The sequence below is a fragment of the Podarcis cretensis genome (assembly GCF_951804945.1).
Source record: "Podarcis cretensis genome assembly, chromosome: 5".
NCBI lineage: Eukaryota > Metazoa > Chordata > Lepidosauria > Squamata > Lacertidae > Podarcis > Podarcis cretensis.
In genome coordinates, this window is record NC_137174.1 from 61008509 (window position 1) to 61031226 (window position 22718).

At 41.1% G+C, this 22718-nt stretch overlaps 1 long non-coding RNA gene across 1 annotated transcript in view; it reads right to left on the reverse strand.

Moving 5' to 3' along the window:
* The window catches only part of LOC307217497, a 267460-nt gene that overhangs the window by 96465 nt on the left and 148277 nt on the right, over positions 1-22718 (reverse strand). The window contains exon 3 of the long non-coding RNA XR_013839618.1: positions 16608-16684. This is a non-coding gene — a long non-coding RNA (uncharacterized lncRNA). The remainder of the gene's footprint in view (positions 1-16607; positions 16685-22718) is intronic.

Here is a 22718-nt window from a genome sequence, read left to right on the forward strand (position 1 = left end):
TCATGTTGTTCAGATGCCTGATTATCATTTTCCAAAGCAACTACTTTATTTCCAAATGGAGAATGGGAAGTGAAATACCGGTGGACAACAAAAGAGGTTTAAAGACGTTCTCAAGGCAATTTTTTAAAAAATGTAATTTGTTGTTGTTTAGTCATGTCTTACTCTTCATGACCCCATGGACCAGAGCACGCCAGGCACTACTGTCCTCCACTGCCTCCCGCAGTTTGGTCAAACTCATGCTGGCAGCTTTGAGAACACTGTCCAACCATCTCGTCCTCTGTTGTCCCCTTCTCCTTGTGCCCTCAATCTTTCCCAACATCAGGGTCTTTTCCAGGGAGTCTTCTCTTCTCATGAGGTGGCCAAAGTGTTGGAGCCTCAGCTTCAGGATCTGTCCTTCAGTGAGCACTCAGGGCTGCTTTCCTTAAGAATGGATAGGTTTGATCTTCTTGCAGTCCATGGGACTCTCAAGAGTCTCCTCCAGCACCATACTTCAAAAGCATCAATTCTTCGGCGATCAGCCTTTTTTATGGTCCAGCTCTCACTTCCATACATCACTACTGGGAAAACCATATCTTTAACTATACGGATGTATAGTTAAAAAATGTAATATGAACACTTATTACTGGGAACCACTGGCCTACGAGCGCTCCAGTTGGAGAACAGCCTTTACCAAAGGTGTTGTGGACTTTGAACAACCATGAACTCAGGATGAAAAGGAGAAATGAGCTAAGAAGAAGGCACCCAGAAAGCTATCCTCACTGTGGAAGGACGTGTGGATCCAGAATTGGCCTCCATGGTTACTTACAGACTTACTGTTAAGACCGTTTTCATGGAAAACCATCTTACTTGGCTACGAGTGATCGCAGAAAAAGAAAGAAAGAAAGAAAGAAAGAAAGAAAGAAAGAAAGAAAGAAAGAAAGAAAGATGCCTTCTGCTGCCAGGCCACTCTAGCCAATGACCTCATGCATATTTTTTCAAAATGTAAGGCAGTAAGACTTTTCCAAATGTACATCTGAAAATAAATTGTAGGTATTCACTCCCAAATAGTCTGGGATGCACAAACAGAAGTACATTGTCCTGGATTAAAGTATATGATATCCTATGCTGAACCACATTCTAAGATAACAGAGAAGCCTGTGCTCCACTAGAATTTAGAAGTATGCATACAGTGTCACACTAGAAATCTGCCATAGCGCAGACAATCTGAATAGAATCTTCTGAGTCATATCTGGAGTGTTCCACTGGTGTACCTGTCGTGGACTTCTGTGGAATCCTGTAGCCTTTCAGTCAGGGTATCTTCAGTATAGGATTGCCCTCTTTATCTTTCCTTAGGCATTTCCTATTAGCAGCCATGTAAATATTCATTAGTATTGCAAGCATGGAGTGGGGAGGAGAATTTTTAAAATGTGGAACTGAATTTGCTAAAGGTGCATGTGCATAATATTAATGCCACTGAAATGTTGGTAGTTCTGAAGGAACAATTTGCATTAACAGGGAAGCTGTTCTCCAGCATTTATAATGGTTCTTCCTCTCTGTTAGATTACACATTTTAAAATTTTTTATTTTTTATTAGCCTGCACTTTCCCCTTGTCCTGGAAAGGCAAATGTCAACCACATATGCAGAATTAAACTGGCTCTGCCCTTAGCTCTGCCTGTGCATATAGAATTTTGTACAAAATGGTATTTACATATAATCTGGGGAAACCTTTTGAGTCCAAGGTCCTCATTCCCCTTTGGGAAACCATATGGGGGCTAAATGCCAATAGTGGGTGGGGCAGCAGATGTAAATATTAACTTGGTGCAGTGGGCTAGTTTCTTCATACATTCTCACAGTGCTCTCTATCCTCTACCCAGGCAAGGAAGAGGAATTATTAAAGTTCAAGGAAACATTCCATTCAGACAGAAATGTGTTTGAAGGAGGGTCAGGGAGGGGCATGGCCTAGAGATAGGGGTTGTGGGTGAGGCAAGAGGGCGTGGAGCATGGGTAGGCAAACTAATGCCCAGGGGCTGGATCTGGCCCAATCGCCTTCTCAATCTGGCCCGCAGACGGTTTGGGAATCAGCGTGTTTTTACATGAGTAGAATATGTCCTTTTATTTAAAACGCATCTCTGGGTTATTTGTGGGGCCTGCCTGGTGTTTTTACATGAGCAGAATGTGTGCCTGGAGGAAGAACTGTGAAGGGAGAGACTCCATCAGGCAAGGCCTCCTTCCACCTGCCTTGCTCCACCCTTTAGTTTCTGCTTCTCAATTTTATTGTATTATTTTATGTACTGTGGCTTTTTGTTGTTTTATTGATTATAGTTTAGAAATTATTTATTGTAACTGTTAAGTGGATTTCTGTTTAACTTTTATATGTTGATATTATTATTTTGTACTATTCTAATAATTGTTGAATGTTACTTTTTGATGTAGGTTGCTTATTTTAAAGTATTGTCTTATTATCACATTTTTGTATTGCATTATATTGTTATAAGTTGTATATTTTTTGTTTCTTCAGCTTGTAAACCACCTTGAGTATTGTAAGAGAGAAAGACGGAATACAAATAAAAAAATGATAATGAGATGATGATGCTTTTATTTAAAATGCATCTCTGGGTTATTTGTGGGGCATAGGAATTTGTTCATCATCCCCCCCCCCCAAAAAAAATATAGTCCGGCTCCCCACAAGGTCTGAGGGACAGTGGACCAGCCCTCTGCTGGAAAAGTTTGCTGACCCATGGTGTGGAGATATAGAGGCTTGGATTTGGACTCCAGGCCTGAAGCTCATCCCCCTTGGTCTAGGCCCTGTGCTGTCCATGACAACATGCCTAAAGAGTACCACCACTCTTTAAGTGCAAGATAGATCTGGCCCATGCCCCTTTCTTCTCAGAGGGGAGGGCAGTGAACACACAGCCGTGCTGGATTTAGGGTGGTGTGGGTGGTTCTTCTGCACAGGGTGCTGAGCTAAAGGGAAAGTAATAGTAATAGTAGCAATGATAATAATAATACCTATATTTATACAGGTACCTACTCAAAGTAAGGCCCTGGTCAGATGGCGACTGAGTTGCCGCAACTATGATGTAGTTCACTTGAGAGCATGTGCAGAACAGAAGGCAAGAGGGGAGAGAGGGTGACAAATAAATATTTAGGGCATCAAATTTTGACCTCAGTCAGGGCACCATATTACCGAAGTCCACCTCTGCATACATGATTGGCTTTTTCTGAACTGCCTCTCACACCAAGGGAGCACTGTTCCTGGCGAGGTTCATCACCCAACCCTCACTGTTGACTTTCCATCACCTGGTAAAAAGGAAGCTTTTTTCAGCAAGCTTGCTCTGCAGACTGACTCTCTGTCTGTCTCATCTATATGTTTCTGTCTAGGTGTTTTTCCACTGTGAATTTTACCATCTGGCTGTTTTATTGCAGAGCCTTCTTGTATTTCAGTTTTGTAAGCAACTTCAGGTGCTATGTGAACTGCAGATAATTTCAGTATATAAATATTTAAATATGTATCCCCCAGGTGGGCTTAGGAAGGGGTGGAATCCTGAAAACTCAAAGCAAGAGTTAGTTGTTTATTAGGCTTGGTATAAACATATAACAGCTCAGTCCCATATTTGTCTACACAGAAGTAAGACCCACGGAGGTCAAAGGGGCTTACTCCCAGGTAAGAAAGCAGGGCGCCAGCCATTGCTTATCTGACCAGAGGAACCACTCCTGTCACTGCAACTTAAACATCCAGCTGGGTTGATGACAGGAATGGTCTATGAGGATTGATTCACATTTTGATTTGGGGTGGCTTTTACACTTACCATTACACATGAGATTTCTACTCATGTGAGCAACAAAATTTATAGCCTGTGGAATCTGAAACAATGTTAATGATCTCACTCTGTCATAAATTTTGGAACATCAGAGACCTTAGAATTCATGGCTGCTTTAGTTCCGCATGCTGCAAATACTTTACTAATTATTCTTTTCTACTACACTTTAGTGCAATTTAGTTCATTACCTTGCTGGTTATCCAGTGCTAGTGCCTGATGTGTCCACCTGTCACCCTAATTTATTACTCTCACTGCTGGCGTCTCTACTACCAATTTTGTCAAGTCCTCTTGAAAACATCTTCCTGCTTGAACCTTAATTGGTCTTTCCATGCCATCTCTCCCTGCCTAAGCCTGCCTTGCATTCTTGGACATAGAGTAAAACCTGACATTTGACAAATCTGCTTTAAGTACCCTAAGTTAAGATCTTTAAATTCCTATTGATTTCAGTGGGGGAGTCCAGCAATTACTTGACTCTAGTCTCTTCTCAGTGAAATTATTGAGATGCAAGAGCTTAACATGGGTAGGATCATGTCCAAGAAAACCACTAGGGAATAACTATACCTCAGTTGTGGAGCACCTGCTTTGCATGCAGAATGTATTGGGTTCAATTCCTGGAATCTCCACGGAGGGCTGGGAATGTCGGAAATACTGGAGAGCCATTGCTAGTGTAGACCAAGTATGGGGAGCCTTTACCCCTGAGATGTTACTGAAGTACAACTCCCATCATCCCTAGCCATTGGTCATGCTTGCTGAAGCTGATGGGGGTTGCAGTTCAGCAACATCTAGAGCTCCAGCAGTTCATCACCCTTGGAGTAAACAATACTGAACTAAATGTGGGGTATGGCAGCTTCTTATGTTCCTACACTCAAACTACTGTGTCCCATGTCTCTTGGCAGGCGCAAGGGATGAAACATATCTATTTCATCATGACTCCCTCCTATGAAATAGCAGAGACACTCTTAAGTTCCAGTTTTCTCAGATGAAAACTAAAATGGCAGATGTTAGACATATTCAGGAATTCAGCCTAATCTGTGTGGAAGAGGCTGGATGCACACATTATCAGGGTTCCCAATCTCAAAGAGGCTTCTAACTTGCTATACTCCCCTACCCCTCCACACACTTTTAATCTGTGCATGTTCTGGCAAACATCTGAAGAGGGCTATAGTTCATTCAGTAAAGCAGTGTTACTCGTTAACTGGTTATTCATGCTTTTTCATTTGTGTTTCTAACCCTCGAGTTAGCAAAGGGAATGTGAAAAGAAATGCACTATATCCCATAGGGACTTAAAAGCTTTTAATGAGACCTATAATTATTTATTGTTCTTTTCAAAAACACATTGTGTTGTTTACCTAAGATTTTTTTTTTAAGTTGATCACATTATTCTGCCTGCCACTGCATCTGCTTAGACAAGGAGAACATCTCAGCATAGTCACATACCCAAGTAGCATTCTGCGCTTTTAATCCCTTTTTGTATAGCTTCCCAATCTCCTTGCCTTCTCTTATGCTATAATGATCCTCCTGTCCTTTTATTCTCTGTAGACTCCATCATCCCCAAGTAAGTCACCAGCATTTTAATAGCCGAGAACTTAATTATAATTTGAAACAGAGCCACCTAACTACAGATTTTGCTAGGAGTTTCTGTGGGGAATAAAAAAATTAATTTGGCGAAGCATCCAATTACTTGTTCTAAGGGCAAAAGAAAATCATATACATGCCTCTGTTAAAACCTGTATTATGTGCTCAGAAATAAAAGACACCAGCCATAGATATCTACTGTACAGCTGGTGTCCCCCACTCACCGTATATTTTTGCCAGAATGAGCTGCCTATTTCTCTGCAAACTAGAATAACAGAATCATAAAACTGTACAGTTAGAAGATACCCAAGAGTCATCTACTCCAACACCCTGCAATGCAGGAATCTCAGCTAAAGCATCCATGACAGATGGCCATCGAATCTCTGCTTTAAAACCTCCAAGGAAGGAAAGTCCACTACCTCCAGAGGGAGTCCGTTCCACAGTTCTTAACAGTCAGAAAGTCCTTCCTGGTGTTTAGTTATAATTTCCATTCTTGTAACTTGAAGCCATTGGTTCAGGTCTTACCCTCCAGAGCAGGAGAAAACAAGCTTGCTCAATCTTTCATGTGGCAGCCCTTTAGATATCTGAAGATGGTCATATCTCCTCTCCGTTTCCTCTTTTCCAGGCTACACATACCCAGATCCTTCAACAGCTCTTCATAAGGCCTGGTTTCACAAAGCTTACCTGGAGGTTTGACTATATTGGGTTTTAATGGGCACTAATTCTGATTTGTTCACAAGGAGGTTACGTATATGCCAATGAGCATTCATCCTGATTTGCTTGTGGGTGTTTTGAATTCAATGAAATTGAAATTGAAATGCAATAAAATTCAATATAAGAACTAAAAGAAGCAATAAAATACAAGTAAAGATCACACTGCATCTAGCACATCGTATGGCAAATGCTACGTACAACCAGCAGAAAACCCATTAAGTGATCCACCAAGAAGACCCTTCACAATTTTTGAGTGGTCCACAAGAAAGAAAAGGTTTGGGAATCATTCCTCTAAATGCATTCTTAGAGTAATGAAATGAGTGTTACTCAGCAGAACACTCATTTCAGCTAGAGTCAAGAAAGTGTGTGTTCTCTATATCTACAACTCAGCATGAAATCCGTATGGTGTCTGGCACAAAATCTGGCATCCTGACAAACTCAGTTAGAATCATAGAATCATAGAATCATAGAGTTGGAAGAGACCACACGGGCCATCGAGTCCAAGCCCCTGCCAAGCAGGAAACACCATCAGAGCACTCCTGACATATGGTTGTCAAACCTCTGCTTAAAGACCTCCAAAGAAGGAGACTCCACCACACTCCTTGGCAGCAAATTCCACTGTCGAACAGCTCTTACTGTCAGGAAGTTCTTCCTAATGTTTAGGTGGAATCTTCTTTCTTGTAGTTTGGATCCATTGCTCCGTGTCCGCTTCTCTGGAGCAGCAGAAAACAACCTTTCTCCCTCCTCTATGTGACATCCTATTCTTATTGTTTTACAAGCAAATCACTAGCCTTCTAGCTGCAGAGGAAAGCTTAAGGGTGTATGGACAGTATCTGGTGAAATCTACAAAGCTAGCAAGGTCCAGATTCAGGAAAGACATGGCATTCCAATGCTCAAGAAGTATGACTTCAATGTCTTGCATTCTTATTTCACTGTCACAAGTGTTCTTTCCAGGATACTACGCTTGCATTTCCACACTTATTATTTTGTATGGGTGCACCGCTCTAAATTTGTAACCCCATTATGAATGTGTCCTATACAGTGTCAGCCCCACCCAATGCTCACTTATCCTAGGCAGCTGAACTGCCTTCCAGAGGTCACCTAGCCACCTTTACCATTGTTTCTATCTTCACTCTCACAGATTAGACGGTGCAAGTGTTGTCCGTTGCTAGCTGGTTCTTGCTCCTCCGCTCCCCCTATCTCCCAGGCTCATTGATCAGTACCAGATGTACTGGTCACTGATGCCCTTTGACCTGATATCCTGGGAAGAATACACAAAGGGAGAAAGGCTTCTCGTGCATGTCAGTTCCACACCCCCTCCATGTTAATTGATAAAGTCCTAAACCCAATTGTTAAGCTGAAGTTCCTGACAATTCTTCTCGGATCTTCAGGGAAGGTTCATGGTGTACACCGTGTACACCATATGTATACAGTGTGCACTGCAATACTTGCTCCTGGAGAAATCAAGTTAATAGATTTTACTGTCCAAAAGCAGGGCAAAGCAAGGCTCAGGGAGGTCCTCAATTAAATGAGAGGAGAAAGCTCTCCTCCTCCCTCTCACACACTGGCCACTCAGCCCTTGGAGAATGACACCTTTGTAATCTTTCAAGACTGTCGCCTTTTAACGTATAACATGTCAAACTTGAAAGCTGAGAGAAGACGTACAATGAGGCTACAAGCTGCATGAGACATAACGCTGCCTAAGCCTTTGCCCATCCGCCTCTTGTTACACTTCTTTCAACTAATTGTTCTCACATTGATTCCCAATCTTTCCCTTTGCCTGGTTGTGTGACAGCCTGCACTACCACTGTCAGCATTTGTTACATTGTCCATTGTACAGCCTCTTGTCCAGTCTCCCATCAATTGACTTTCCTGTCATCACCATTTATGTTTCAGACATCATTGTTTCTGCACAACTAAAAGTTCAGGGACACTTTCCACAGCAATTTATTTTCCTCCTCCTCTTCCTTTCCAATTATTATCACTCCCATTTCCAGTTCTTCCACAGTTGCATTGTTCCAAGTTTGCAGATTTGCTGCCTTACAGAATAGGTTTTTCTGTATCAGCATCCTCTAACAAGGTCTTTCTTACTGAACTTAGGTGCATGGCTGAGACTTCCTTGCTCCAGCAGGCATATTAAGGTAGCGTTTGTTTTTATGAGAACTATTTCATTTTGCGTGGTTTGTTTTTATGTTCGCCACGTAGAAATGCATATTATTAAGCAGTATATAAATCCCTAAAATAAATCAGCAGTTTGTTAAGATTTTGCATTATCTGTAACATTTGTCAAAATATGATGCTTTGGATTGCTTTATAAGTATTGTAATCCTTTGCCCCAGGGCTGCGCTATATTTGTTGGATATTGAACAAGTTATTATTTGTGAAAGTTCTAAATGTTAGTTTCCATCTGCAAATTTCCACTAACAACTGGAGACTCACCCAGATGCAAGACTGGACCATAATTGTAACAGAGATAAAGATTCCCTTTTGCATTTTGAGACTGAGGCAATATAGGTTAGCTGACAGATTCAGATTTTAAATATTTAGGCCTTGCTTCTGTCTTACCCAGAATGTAAATTAAGTGTACTCAGCTCACTGAAGCCAGGTGCCACATCAAAAAAAGAGGAGAATTCATTTCATTGTTTCCTTATTGTCTAATTAGGTTGTAGCTGATTATCTGTGACATGCTTTTCACAACACCTGACAAGGTAAAAGTAAAATACATGATTCCATAGAGCTCTCGTGTCAAGTTTCTGGAGCAAAAGGAAACAGCCTATCAAGAGCTTGATGAAATGCTGATGATCTGCTTCCATAAGAACCTCTTTATAGATCTGCCACCAAAATTTAAAAGAAATTGAAATTCAGGTTCAACATTAGCTTTATTAACACATCCAGCTGAGCACTGGGGAGAGACTGTGCCCACAATCCCTGATCCTGAATTCTGTGCAGCTAAAGGTGTAAAAGGACCTCTGTGCAATCAAGCTATTTGGTGTGTAGGCAATCTTTGCCCAGTAGGAAACACTGCAAAATGAGGCTCCCTGTTCATGTGTTGGCATTGTTCAGCTGTTCTGCTGAACTCACAGAAGCCTTGGGTAACCTTCAGACATAATGCCGCTCCCACTTCATGCATTATGTGAAGACATGGAAATGGTGTGAGCACAGGACTGCCCCCTATCATTAGGCATGTTGAGGTTTGTGGCTCATGAGCAGGGCAGTGGATTATGCGCTCCCCCTCCATATTACCTTCAGGAGACATCTGAAGGCAGCCCTGTATAGGGTAGCTTTTTAAGGTTAAATGTTTTACTATATTTTTTAATATGCTGGAATCTGCCCAGAGTGGCTGGGGCAACCCAGTCACATGGACAAGGTACAAATTATCATCATCACCATGTACAGGGCCAGCCATCAACTGTCATTCACAGGTTGCTGCCAGAACCACTTGGAGGAGGCATCATGGGTGATGTGTCCCAGACAAGTGTCTGCACTATGACCGCTTTGATGTGCTTTGTAATAACTTCCAAATGTTGGTCCAGAAATTCTGGGAGCCACGCTTTCAGTGAATGTGTTTAGGAGTCTCAATTAAATGTATGAGCCTTCTGTATTCACATGGCATTTGAATTCTTGTGAACCTTGAACCTTTTTGTTGCAAACATTGTAGAACTTTTTTAAAAAATGTACCGTTTAACTCCGAAAATCTTATTTGCATAATTTCAACCCCTCCATAGCAAACTTCCCTCATTCCTATGATCCAAATGGATATGCACAAGACTGACTTCTTCGGTAGCCTTACATTACAAAATCTATTATCCATTGCAACTGTGGGGTGAAGGTATTTGGGCAGAAACACCCAGGGTCATTAACTGAGGCAACTGAATGGTAACACTGAAGGAGTGGTTGTGCAAATCTAGGCAGATGTCAATCTAGGAATGTTGGATTTTCTATGGAAACTCACTTGCTTGGGGCAAAAGCAATTCCACCAGCGAGTTTCAAGCAGTACAGCTTCTTAGATACTAAACAACAAATGGATCACACTCAGCAGCTTTATACGGCTTTTATCATTTTCTATCTTGAGCTGGCAAGAACAGGAAGCAGAAGGATTTATGAAGGATGAAATAGTTCAAGAATAAAATTCCAGAACTGTAAGCAAGTTGGTTCTACTTCCAGCAAAAGCCTGTTCTAATCTGCATTGTTTGCACTGGCCTAAGGAACTGCTGCTTTTAAGGGGATGGTGTCTGGATGAGTAGGATAACAGTTACACCTGCCAGCTGTGCTTTGGTGCACAGGCGAGTATTGCCTCCCTTCTATCTCTCTGACAGTACAGGCTGATCTCACAGATTGCTGTGCTATTTATTTAAACGCCGCACAAAATGATACTCAGAATCTTGTGGAATGAACCAGATTTTTGACAGCGCAGTTTACTCAGAAGAAAATCCCACTGAGTTCAATTAGACTTCATCCCAAGTAAGCGTGTGTAGGGTTACGGCTACATGAGTTTTTAAAACGTTTGAATTACAGTTTTAAGTCAAGAAAGAAGCACATTGAGAGATCTCAGAATGAGCATGTACACAGGTAGAAGTTGGTGCTTTCATCACTTTCGGTGGGAAAAAACCAGTCTGTTAACCACAGCCTGGATAAAATAAGCATAGTCTCAAAGTTTCCACATTAATGCTGCAAGGGATGGTGTTTAAAATGCTGCTAACTAATTGTTTTAAGTCTAACACTAAATTGGTTACTTTAAATGTTCTGCTCACACACATAGGTAATAGGAGGAATAAATTGTAACATATATCCTATCCTACCTACAAAATCTATCCAACACCAACAGTGTGAGAAGCAATGAGAGAAGAAAATCAGTAAATTTATTTTGCTGAACTGTATCTATCCATATCTGGAGAATACGGGACAGAGGTCCATGATATATCTCCAATACAAGCAACATAATATAGAAGCTTTATTTATACCAGAGAACATTAGGAATATATATATCACATATTAACACATTCCCACTGTAGTAATTAATCTTAATTGTTCCTGAATATTTAGGTTTAACTTTCAACAAGTCTATGCACCCTCTGTTTTCTGTTATCTTATTATATTTCACTACACTTTCAATAAACCTATCTGTGAGTGGAAATGAAAATCCAATTAAAATTCTTTGCCCAAACTAGAGTTACATTTGCACCGTATGTCCAAAGCTTAGTCATTGCATAATATGCAATTAAGCTGCAAGAATATAGCCAAGATAACAGTATATCTGTCTTGTGAAATATGTTGGGAAAGCAATGGCAGTATACCAGATTGTACAACTTCCTGGACAAGAATAAGAGATGGATGATATTTAACAGTTCCAAGTATGCCTGGGAATATATGTTTTTCCTAGGAAATAATCAGCGGGGGAAAAAAGAAGAAAGGGCAAAGGAAACTTGGGTGATTACAATATAATTGATGTGTTGCAGCTGCACCAAGCAGGAAAAGCAATTCTAGGGTATAAGAGGTACAGGTCTTCCAGCAGACACATGGAAAATTAATAGACAAGGTACTGTCAAGACATCAATAGAAATTGTGAATCCAGTTTCTGTCATTCTAAGGAGAAGCGCCTAGATGAATGTAGCCTCTTCCTTGCCCCATAGTCCTATCATTTCAGTCCAACACAACCATACAACTTTCATCTAGCTTATAAAATAATTCATATTTCACACTGAAGTCAGTGTGAGGGATATATGTAATAAGGTGCGTGTGAGAGAATTTTTTCATTGCCCATAAAACAAAATGGCAATGTCATGACAATCGTGTGGTGACCAGGTGGCAAAGTTCACATCTCAAAACGTCAATAGTCCATAATTGGCCCCAGTGTGGTTCCCCAGCAGGTCAGTCAGAGGCCAATTTCAGTCATGTGAAAGCACAATAACCTGACTGAAATTGCTTTACTAGAAATATGATTGGAAGGACACCTTATAAAACTTCTTGGCTGTTCATGAAGTTCATAAAACCTGCAGATAGCATGCTTCCTCCTAAATATGTCTGGAATGTTTGGCAGCTTGTGTCTTCTAACAAGCACATACAGAAACTGTTTCAGACTCATAATTTTAGGGCAGTATAAGACTATTATATAGGTGTCGCTAGAGATAGGGAGAAATGCATTTGGTTTGGATTTTAATGGGATCCTATGTAATTTGCATTTTCTGAACCAACATGCAAAGCAAGACACAGCTATCCTTCAAAGGTTGCACTTCCGCTAATTTTGCTATACAGATCTGCAATTCAAAAATGTCTACCAAAAAAGCATTATGTTAGGGAAAGGTGCACACAAAAAAATCATATCTTAGTGAAAATAACATTAGAATGCACATTACAAAAAGTTTCATACTTGCATGTATATTTTTGTACAAACTCACAGATTGATGCAAAAATATGGTGAACTGAATTTAAGGCTGGAAAAATGTGAGAAACTGAGATGGAAAGATTTGTCCTTCCCCAGGAAAAATTGTGCACTGAGTAAGTTTCATGATTCTTCAATACACTTGTGATAGTTTGGCTGATGTAAATATAAAAGATTGCGAAGTTCTGAATACAAAATGTATACATTCGTAGCTCTTATGGTTCAAGTGAAAGCTAGTTGTCATGGCATAGCCTCAGACTTTCCTAAATGTGTGAAGATGCACACATGCCCATATTTCCTAACTTGCTCAGGTCTTTCCTGCCTCCTCATCTTCTTAATGTCTCATGTCAACCTCTCACTCTGCAAACTGTTCAAACTGTCCCTTGCAATTAGGGGTTTTCACATTGCACTCCAGTATAGTTGAAGGCTCTCCACTTTCAGTGCCGTGGAGCTTGAACACAGGAAGTGCAAGGCACTTGTGTTTTCTGTCCCTCCTTCAGCATTTTTCAATGTCTACAGCCACTAATAGATATGAAAATTCATAAGACTGATCAAGGAAGAGATGACTTGGTTTACATCTCCACCAGATGCGAGACAGCAAGGCTTTTGTGGCACATGAAATGTTGAGCCCTTCAGGACTCTTGACATCTCCAGTCTGCAAGGGGCTCTGAATCAAAACTGTAAACAGCAATCTAATGTAAATCATAGCTGAGAAAACTAATCTTGACTTGGCAGTTCTTGGCCCTAATGTTGCATTTTACAGTGGAAAGGAAGTCAGCGCGACCAAATGTTTGCCTAATATAAGTTCACTGTCAGTGCACACTGTAACCCAGAAGAGCCTTTATTGAAGAAACCATCAGTATGATGGTACATGAGCTGCAATAACCATCTGGCACACTAAATTCAATCAACACCTCATGCAGGTCAAGAAGTGGAAAGCTGCAGATCAGTGTAATTCATAAAACAATGAAGAAAACAGCAGCATGCCTTGGCAATTCTCCAGCCTGACATCCTGCCAGAGAAAAGTAAATTGCCGCCAAGTAACTGGATAATAATCCTAGGTTTACATGTGGCTATAGAAAGTTGAGCCCACTATAAGTGACTATGTAAAATCCTGGAAATTCATACAAATGGAACATGCTGATCCAAAAACTAATAGTAGCAGTAGACTGTCAAGTATGCCAGGTGTTGGTTGTCTTAACCGCTGCTTTCAAAGACAAGATTTTCTCATTTACAAAACAAAATGCAGGAAACCATAGAGAAGCTACATCATTATAGAGCTAATATTCAATGAACCAACTATTGGGTAAACAGTGAGTCCTAAATAGTAAGAGGCAAGATGTATTGTATCAAGATGAAGTTAAGTTTTCAGGGGGGCTAAAGATTTTGGAGAAATTGAAAAATGAGGAGTAATGCTATAGCAGCTTTCTCCGAACCTGATGCCTTTCAAAAGCAGTCCCAGCTGCCTGGAATTGATGGGAGTTGCAATCTAAAAACATCTGCAGGGCATCAGGTTGGGGGCAGCTGCCTTACAGTGCCTTATTGCATATTGCATAGCCAATATGTTGCTAGGTTTATGCACACAATATGCACAAATCATTTGCCTGAATTCACATTCTACTTAACAACCTGGCAACATGTATCAGTCTATATATATAGACCAGACAATATACAAAATTTGCAGAAAAATGCTCATTGCATGCACTAATGTCAATATTGAATAGGAAAATTAATGCACATGAATGCACACAAATGTGTAGGCGGCACGGTAAGCAACATGCAGTAAATAAGATGTTTGCATTGATGTCATGTATAGAGACATTCCACCCACTATCCACTCTGGAAATAAACTTTGAGAACCATAGGGGCCAACTCCTAGGGGCCAAGGTCCCTTCGCCTGCCCCCAATAAAATATTTGAGGGGGCCAGCCCCCCCATTGGCACCCCTGTTGAGAACCAAAGTTACTGCATATCCTACATTGATCAAAATAATCTAGTCTCCAAATAAGGTTCAGAGCAGATACCTAATGTCAGCAAATGGCACCCAACACAAAAATTCTTCCCACTGTTTCTCGCCACCCACCCACCCAGAATATTACCACGGTGTGTGTGTGTGTGTGTGTGTGTGTGTGTGTATGTGTGGAGCAGAGCTCATCTCAGATGCTGTTGTAGAGCCTTCACTGAATGCTGTCATAATCATGGACACCATCTGAGGAAACTGAGTGCAATAACTGCACATACAGTTTTATCAGCCCACAGAGTATGTTCACAAAGTTAGCTGAAGGTATGTAGGATGGGGCAGAACCTGCCCGCTGCCCCACATGTACACACATTCACAGTCACTCATCCTGTATTTCTTGGAAAGAAAGGGCTGAGAGTTATCTCCATGTAAGAAAAAAATAATCTCGTATGAACTGTCTCTTGAGAGTCAAACTGGAATCCACATAAGCAATCTGCCACAAGAAAAATAATGAGTTCTGTTTACTGGAGCGGAGACATCCCTTGATTTGTACCTTCTCAATTTCCCAAAACAATGCATTTCAGTGAAATAGATACATATACAGCAGAAACAATAGTCTTGCTTGATAAACTACTTTACTACTGCTGCCACTATATGCAAGTTCAAACAAAGATATTTACATGGAAATGAGTGGAGGCTCTTTCAAGCAGCATGTTCCCAGTAACTCCAATCACAGCCCACTGAACCCAAAACATTTGTTTCCCAAAAATAAATGCATTTTAAAATTCCAACTGATACACTGAGTTGCACGTACTGCGATCCTTCACTAAACTAGGAGTAGCTGCTACTTATAAGATGACCTCACTTCCCAAGAAGAGAATTAAGGTTATTTGAGCATCTGTGTGCATTCCTTATATCAGACTGGAATGAGTTTATGCCGCCATGGGAAGCAGGCAATGCTCATCAGTATATTACTTCTTGTGAGTCTATATCACATTTGTAGGGAGCAACATCTGCTGTCCACAAGACTGTATGAATCCAGAGAATGGCACCTTTGCAACATTTTTGGGAGGGCTGGTGCTGAAGAGGCGCAGCAAACACTTGCCTCACTCTGGCAGTGTGGGTAAAATCCTTATTTTTTAAATTTATTTTGCAGACGGGGGAGTCTTTTACGTTCTTCTTTCCCCTCTCCAGCTGACAAGGCTTTGTTGCCCCTTCAGGCAGTAGCAGAGTCACAGGGAGCAGCCATTGGCTTTCTCCAGTCCTATATAATGCCCCGACAGAGATGACACAATGTCATTCCCAAGTCATTGTAAAAATAAAATAAAAGAAAGAGATGGCAGTTCCCAGTGGCTGCCCTTTCCTGAAAGTCTCTGAATTTCTTGGGGCACTTTAAAAGGCCTAGCATGAGTCTGAAGCATGAGTCTACTTTTGGCCTAGCATGAGTCTGAAGGCACATAATGCTGTCATGTTGTTAAAGCTAAGCATAGGCGCCAACTGCTAGGGGCCGAGGGGCCATTGCTTTCCCAATAAAATATCTGAGAGGGCAGCCCCCCCCCAGTTGATGGGTATTACTATTCAAATGGTGTGTGTGCACCATGTCATGTGATCGCTTATGTGGGGCGGGGCTTACCTCCCCCCAATACTTTATTCAAGTTGACATCCCTGAAGCTAAGTCTCAACCTTGGATAGAAGAGTGATTGAAAAGCAGGAGTGTATGAGCAAGTGAGTGAGAGTGAACGTTTACCTTCTTAACTACCTTGCTAAAACAAATTCTAGATAAATGTGTGGCTCTGATAACTAGGGACGGAGGAGAAATTCTATTCAATTCACATATAAAGGTGAACCTACCTAATTGCCCCTTTCTGAAACAATATGAGAACCAAAACACACCCCTCCTTTAAAATGCACACTTCCTTGAATTTTGCAACAATAAAATGTACCAAAATACACATACCAGGGTAAAACGTGCAATAAAATGCATATATATGTGAAAATAACATTAAAAAATTCACTAGATTAGGCTAAATTACTTTGCAAAAATGAAGGTATTAGGCAAAAGGGCATTCAGTTTTGTGTATATTAGGATACGTTCATAGTAACATGCTGGTGATTTTTTTTATGAAATTAATTTTTTCAAATTGCAAACTGATGTGGAAATGTAGAAAACTGAACTTACATGAGGAACTGAAAGAAATCTAAAACAGCAGTTTCATTCATCCTTCGCAATGGCATAAAGGTGGCTTAAGTTGCATTCTGCAGAAGGAAGGGAGAAAACAGGTAGCTGTGAGGCACAGAGCTAGATCACAGGCCTCTTACAACATCATGTCTCAGCAATCGCAATTTTCAGTATCTAGTGACATCCCCCCCCCCAATATTCTACTAGAATGGCTATATGCATATTATATATGTATAGTAGCTCTAAAGTGATCAAGGAATGGCCATGTTGACTACTACCCCTAGCACAATTAATACTTTCTTTGCCAACTGTTGGTTCAAAAAATGTATATTGTTGCAGGCCACCCCAACCTTTGAGCGGCGCAAGATTCCAGGGGTTCTAGGTGCTTAGCCAGGGTTCGGTTTCCTCTGAATGATGGAGAGCGGAGACTGCGGCATCTTTATGATATATGTTTTTTATTTGCACATATATACCACCTGAGCCTGTGAAGAAGGGGCTCACAGCGTCAACACCCCAAGAAGGTCTTGCTTCTCCCATGGCTGCAGCCTTGGATCCCAGCAGAAATCAAGCCTGGCTCCGTCTCTCACTATCAACTAGGAGAGGTGATTATATGGTGGACATATTGGTGTGGAAGCCAGTTGTGGCTCTAAAAAGAAATTATCTGCCAAGCAGGAGGTGAAACAAAGATCCTGAATATTGCGCCTGACAATAAGGAAACACAGCTATCCTTTTCGGAACAAAAATGTATGAGGAATGAGGTGTCATTTAACAAAGCCCTAAGTAATTCTGTGCTACACTGGAAACAGTGATGTCATGCAAGGCCCTTCTCATTCTGTGAAGCTGTGGATTACCTTGTTTGCCCTCCCATCAACATTTATTCTGAGAAGCAGTTTAGCACAGCTGGAAGGATTGCAAAAGGCAGCAGTATGTTCCTGTGTTTTTGTTTAAGCACATGAACCCCTCACAGATACCAAAAGTTGCACTAAATGCACCCTTAGAAACTTGAAAGCCGGTTTCTAACAAAGATGCATGGACAAGTAGCGCGTATGGAGGAGAAAGGGGGAGACACGGTTTTTCCAAAGGAAATGCTTGCCCACAATGAACTTTATGAACTTTTAAAGAATAAAATGCAATGCCGCACACTATTCACATCATTCACATCATGCCTGTACACATAGCATTTCTTATCTTTGGGAATTACTTAGATGGGGTAATTTATATTCCCTGCCTTAAAAAAAAAAAAGTATAGTACAAAAGGGCAAGAAAGGAATTTGGCTTCCTTTATAACAACAAAAATAGCAAACCTTTAAACTGTATGGGCTGCTCCTGCCTTCTAACAACACAGATAAAAATTAAGTTATTTTCATGCCTTATAATAAAATAACTGTGTGTTCTTTCTTGGTTTGTCCATGTTTAAAGCAAAGAAACCTTGTTGTCTTCTGTAAATGGATCACCTATGTGCTGGTTCATCTGCACTTCCCTCTGCATCCTCCTAAGTCTGCCCTGCTTGACATTTTGTGCTTCATTCAAGGCTCAAAGTGCTGCATGTGCCCTCAAAATCCCCTCCACCCTGTGCAAATATTCTCAAAAATCGGGAGTTCTTTGCACTGTGTTCATTGGGGCAACACAACTGAGGACTCTGGCAAACAGGCACATGTGTTGTTGTTTCTTCTACTTGTTGGATCTGCTCCACAACCACCAGCTCTGGCTGTGGTTCCATTCTGATCTACTCATTATTATAAATGGCAAGTCAGAGAAAGATGCCTTGCGATGGATGATGTGATGCACCACGTGGAAAAACAGGGTCTTCCTACCCATGTCATGTTTCCAAGATGCCCTTGGGGGCATGCATGTAAATGCAAAGATGCCTTGAAAGATTGCTTATTTTTATGCAAAAGAATTTATATACTGCTTGCCAGTACAAAAAAGAACTCTAAGCAGTTTACAAGATCAAATCATAGCATAGGAGAACTTTCATTTGATTTTATAATGCTGGATTCAGAGCTTGGCTGTTAGATTCCAAATGTGACGGGGTTAAGTCAGCCATTACTAGCAATGCCTGCAAATTGTCTTGAAGCTCGTGTGAAAGGCAATTCATAAACTAACAAAATAAAATAAATAAGTTTGATTTTATTACAGTAATGTGGAGAAGCAAACGTTTGCCAGTAACCATGGTATTTTATATAAATTTAGCACAGAGATAATTTGCGCTGAGCCTTTATTTTAAGGTATCCTTCCCAGAGACTTTGCATTTGTGATACAGCTGAGCAAGAGACATCATCAGCTCTCCAAATCCCAGCAATAATTCCTGCTGCTGATGAAAACATTTGAAATGACATATTAACCTGCTGGTTTGGAGTAGAAGGCATGGATGTGTTTTGTAAGTTTCTGCTGCGGTTCACATTGTCTTTAAAAAGGAGGAAAAAATCCGTCTGGGGTTGAAAAATATAAGCTCCGGTGGTGCCTTCTCAATGCTTTCATGTTGCTGCACCAGTGGCGAACATTATACATCACAGCTTCTCCATGTATTCATTGCCATAACTTTCAGAGTGGGATTAGGATGATTAGCACACGGTTACTGCTAAGCTGCTGCATATCAGGATGATTGGACAAGCTGAGCACAATCACAGCATGACATTTTATCCGTAGAGTTCTGCACGCTCTCACAGGTAGAAACAGATGGCAATGTTTTTGTGCTATCACACAAAGTATTAACTATGTGAGCAGAGGGCTTAAGGATATGTTTAAAAATAACTTCATCATGTCAACATGTAGGTACGGTCCTGAATTTCTACAGCAGCCGGCTGTTAGGCTGAAGTTAACACAGAGAAACAGGATCCCCACTCCCACCCGGATCTGTTCAGTACTCTTAACTCCTAAAGCAAAGAGAGCTTAGGTCTTTGCAAGTCTTTTGGCCCCAGCTTCATCTTTTTCTACCCCACACCTGATATGATATATATGATGTCAAGCCTAGGGCAGGTGGGTGTGGCTTGGCCAAAGGGGCCAGAGGTTCCCCACCTGTGGTTTAGGAAAAAGAGATGGAGGGTTGCAATTATTTTTATATTGAAAATATAGATCCAGGTTTATATTTTAGTTCAAAGCTGTTTACATTTGTATTAGGTCCAGTCACCATTAGGTCCAGTCACGGACGACTCTGGGGTTGCGGTGCTCATCTCGCTTTATTGGCCGAGGGAGCCGGCTTACAGCTTCCGGGTCATGTGGCCAGCATGACTAAGCCGCTTCTGGCGAACCAGAGCAGTGCATGAAAATGCCATCTACCTTCCCGCTGGAGTGGTATCTATTTATCTACTTGCACTTCATGCTTTCAAACTGCTAGGTTGGCAGGAGCAGGGACCAAGAAACGGGAGCTCACCCTGTCATGTGGATTTGAAACGCCGACCTTCTGATCGGCAGGCCCTAGGCTCTGCGGTTTAACCCACAGCGCCACCCGGGTCCCTAAGCCATGATTACCCTTAGGCAAATTCTATGACCTGCAAATTCAGCTTCACAATTCAAAGTCCTAGAATATCAATCCAGGATTATATAATTGCTCATTCTATCCCCCACCCCATTCTTATATCTCCCAAGCAGACCTGAGTTCATGCTAGTTCTTCACCTCTTTTCACAGCAGATGAGGATGAAATCAGGTGCCGTGCAATGCCCCATCTGCTGCAAGGTTCACGTCCGTCACATTGTACCACCTCTGTGCAAAAATGATAATAAAAATGGACACAAATCTGACATTTAAAAATGACGATATTCAGACGCTGCTGGTAGAACTCTCAGGACACGCTGCTGCCTGATCTGAAACCATTATTCTTCAGCAATGGAACTTCAGTGAGAGATTCCAGCATGAGTGCTGCCGAAAATTATTATGGGTTTAATCTACTTCCGGGTTAGCGCCTCCGGCAATGGTGGAGCTCCTCCGAATGGGAGGAACTTGCTCCGTGAAAAGTAGGGTCTGAACCGCCACGGCGAAGGCGAAGACCCACTGAAATCACAGGCAGAAGAAGCCTGTGAACTTGGGATTCGGCTGGCACCCTTTGCGCCTCTCCTACTCGCGAGGAAACCCTGTTCTGGGGATCCGGAGCAACGTGGGGTGAGCGGCGCAGTGCTTTGAATCGACTGCTTCTTTCACGGAGTAAAGCCGCATTGCTGCTGCCGGAGAGCGCTGACTTTTTCCTGTGGACAATTGGACTTTAAACAACAACCCGTGAGTAGTACGGAAAATTGGATCTTTAAATACCTTAATTTGACAACGAACGGGGAAGGTTCAAAACAGGAAGTCCGCCTTCCCCTTTTGTAAATAGACTGAAGCAAAGAGCTTACAAGTTAAGGTCTTGGAAAGCCTTATGTAAAGGATTAAACTTCCATCGATTGAAATTATTAGACCCCCCCTTGGAAGCAGGAGAAGAGGGGGAAATTTTGGAACGTGCATCCTGCAGGAGAGAGTGATTAGAATTAAATTCCCACTGCTCTGAACCTGGGAACAGACTGACAGTGATTGACGTTTGGGAGAGTTCATTGACAGCGAAGAGAATGGATGTTGACAGTCGGTTGAATAAGAGAAATATATTGTTTCCATTGTCTGCTTCTGCATTTAAAAGGGAGGAAAAGTAACTGAAAATTGAAACCAACTTTACTTTTTGAACTTTCTTTGAAAGGATTGATACAAGTGGAGACTGTTTCCCTCTAGAGGGAGCTTTTGAAACTGTTACAAGAGCAGAGCTGGGAAATTTCCAGCTGCTTGATAAGAAGTGTGGGAACTAGAGATTGACCTTGGACATTCGAGAATGTCGACAGGAGAAGCCTTAGTAACTGCATTTTGCAAGATAAACTATTTGTTGGAAGAGCTTCATAAAAAAATGGATGTTATGATTACTAAAACTGACATTTTGGGACCAAAAGTGAGCACCAATACAGAAATTATTCAGGATTTGGCACAGGAATCTATTTTAGCAGGACAAATTGTTGAAAAGGAGAAGGAGAAAGTTGTTGTTGTCGAACCTAAAGCAATACAAGGGGGAGCCTTAGTCTTACAGAGGCAAATCGAAGACTATAAGTTGAGGCCCTTTATGATTGAAACTAGAAAAAGTCAGACTTTGAAGATCGGAGCCTGGCCTGGACTGGAAAAGGAAAGTTGGAAAGATCCCTCTATGCAGGGATTAACTGACTTTTGGAATATGGACTTGGGTCAGGAGGAGATTGGAGCTCGGGGGGCCTTTGGAGTTGGAGGAACTTTGAAATATGCCCTGAAATACTTTATGGATCCTAGTTTTAATTGTGGAAATTTGGCTGACCTGTCGAGAGGGAGTGGAGGAGTCACTGGATTGGAGTTTTCTCGAGATCTGCTCTTTAGCATCAAAGAATATGAAGAACAACTGCGGAAGGGACGTGGAAAACAGTTAAGAGCCTCGGACATAAGAGCTCCAGGTTGATGGACTGTATGGAGTGGACGGAAGTGTCTGTCAGAGCCCGAGACCGGCGAGAGGAGATGGTGGAAGAAGATTGGAAGATTTAAAGTCTATATATAGAAATATTGTAAAATTAATGAGTGACAGGAAAATGTTGGAATGAATTTTTATGGCCTCAGTAGAAATGCTATAAGGAGTTAAGCTTAAATAAGTATACTAATTTTAATGGAAATAAGATTAAAAATATGTTAAGACATTTATATGATAGAAAATGGAGAAAGATGGAAAGGAATTGCTGAAACAATTAATGGAAGCGGAAAACAAAGAGGGAGGTGAGAGGAGGTCGATGATATAAGGGAATGAAAGTTAGAATATGGAAAAGGTATGATGTATGTTTTTAAATTGTTTTTGTTTTGTTTTGTTTTGTTTTGTGTTAGACAATGTGTTAAGGTTGTGTGTTGTATGGTTTATATATTGTATTGTATTATTTTATTTTTTCTTGTTCTTGTTCTTTTTTTTCCTCTTTTGTCTCTTTTTGCTTTTTAAAAAGTAATAAATATTATTAAAAAAAAAATAATCTACTTGTTTAGATCTTAAATGAGAGCAGGACATCTCTCCCACTACAGGTGTTAAATAAGCAGAGCAACAGAAATTGTCCCACCAGCAGTTGCAACTGTTCTGCTCTTATCTTGTATAG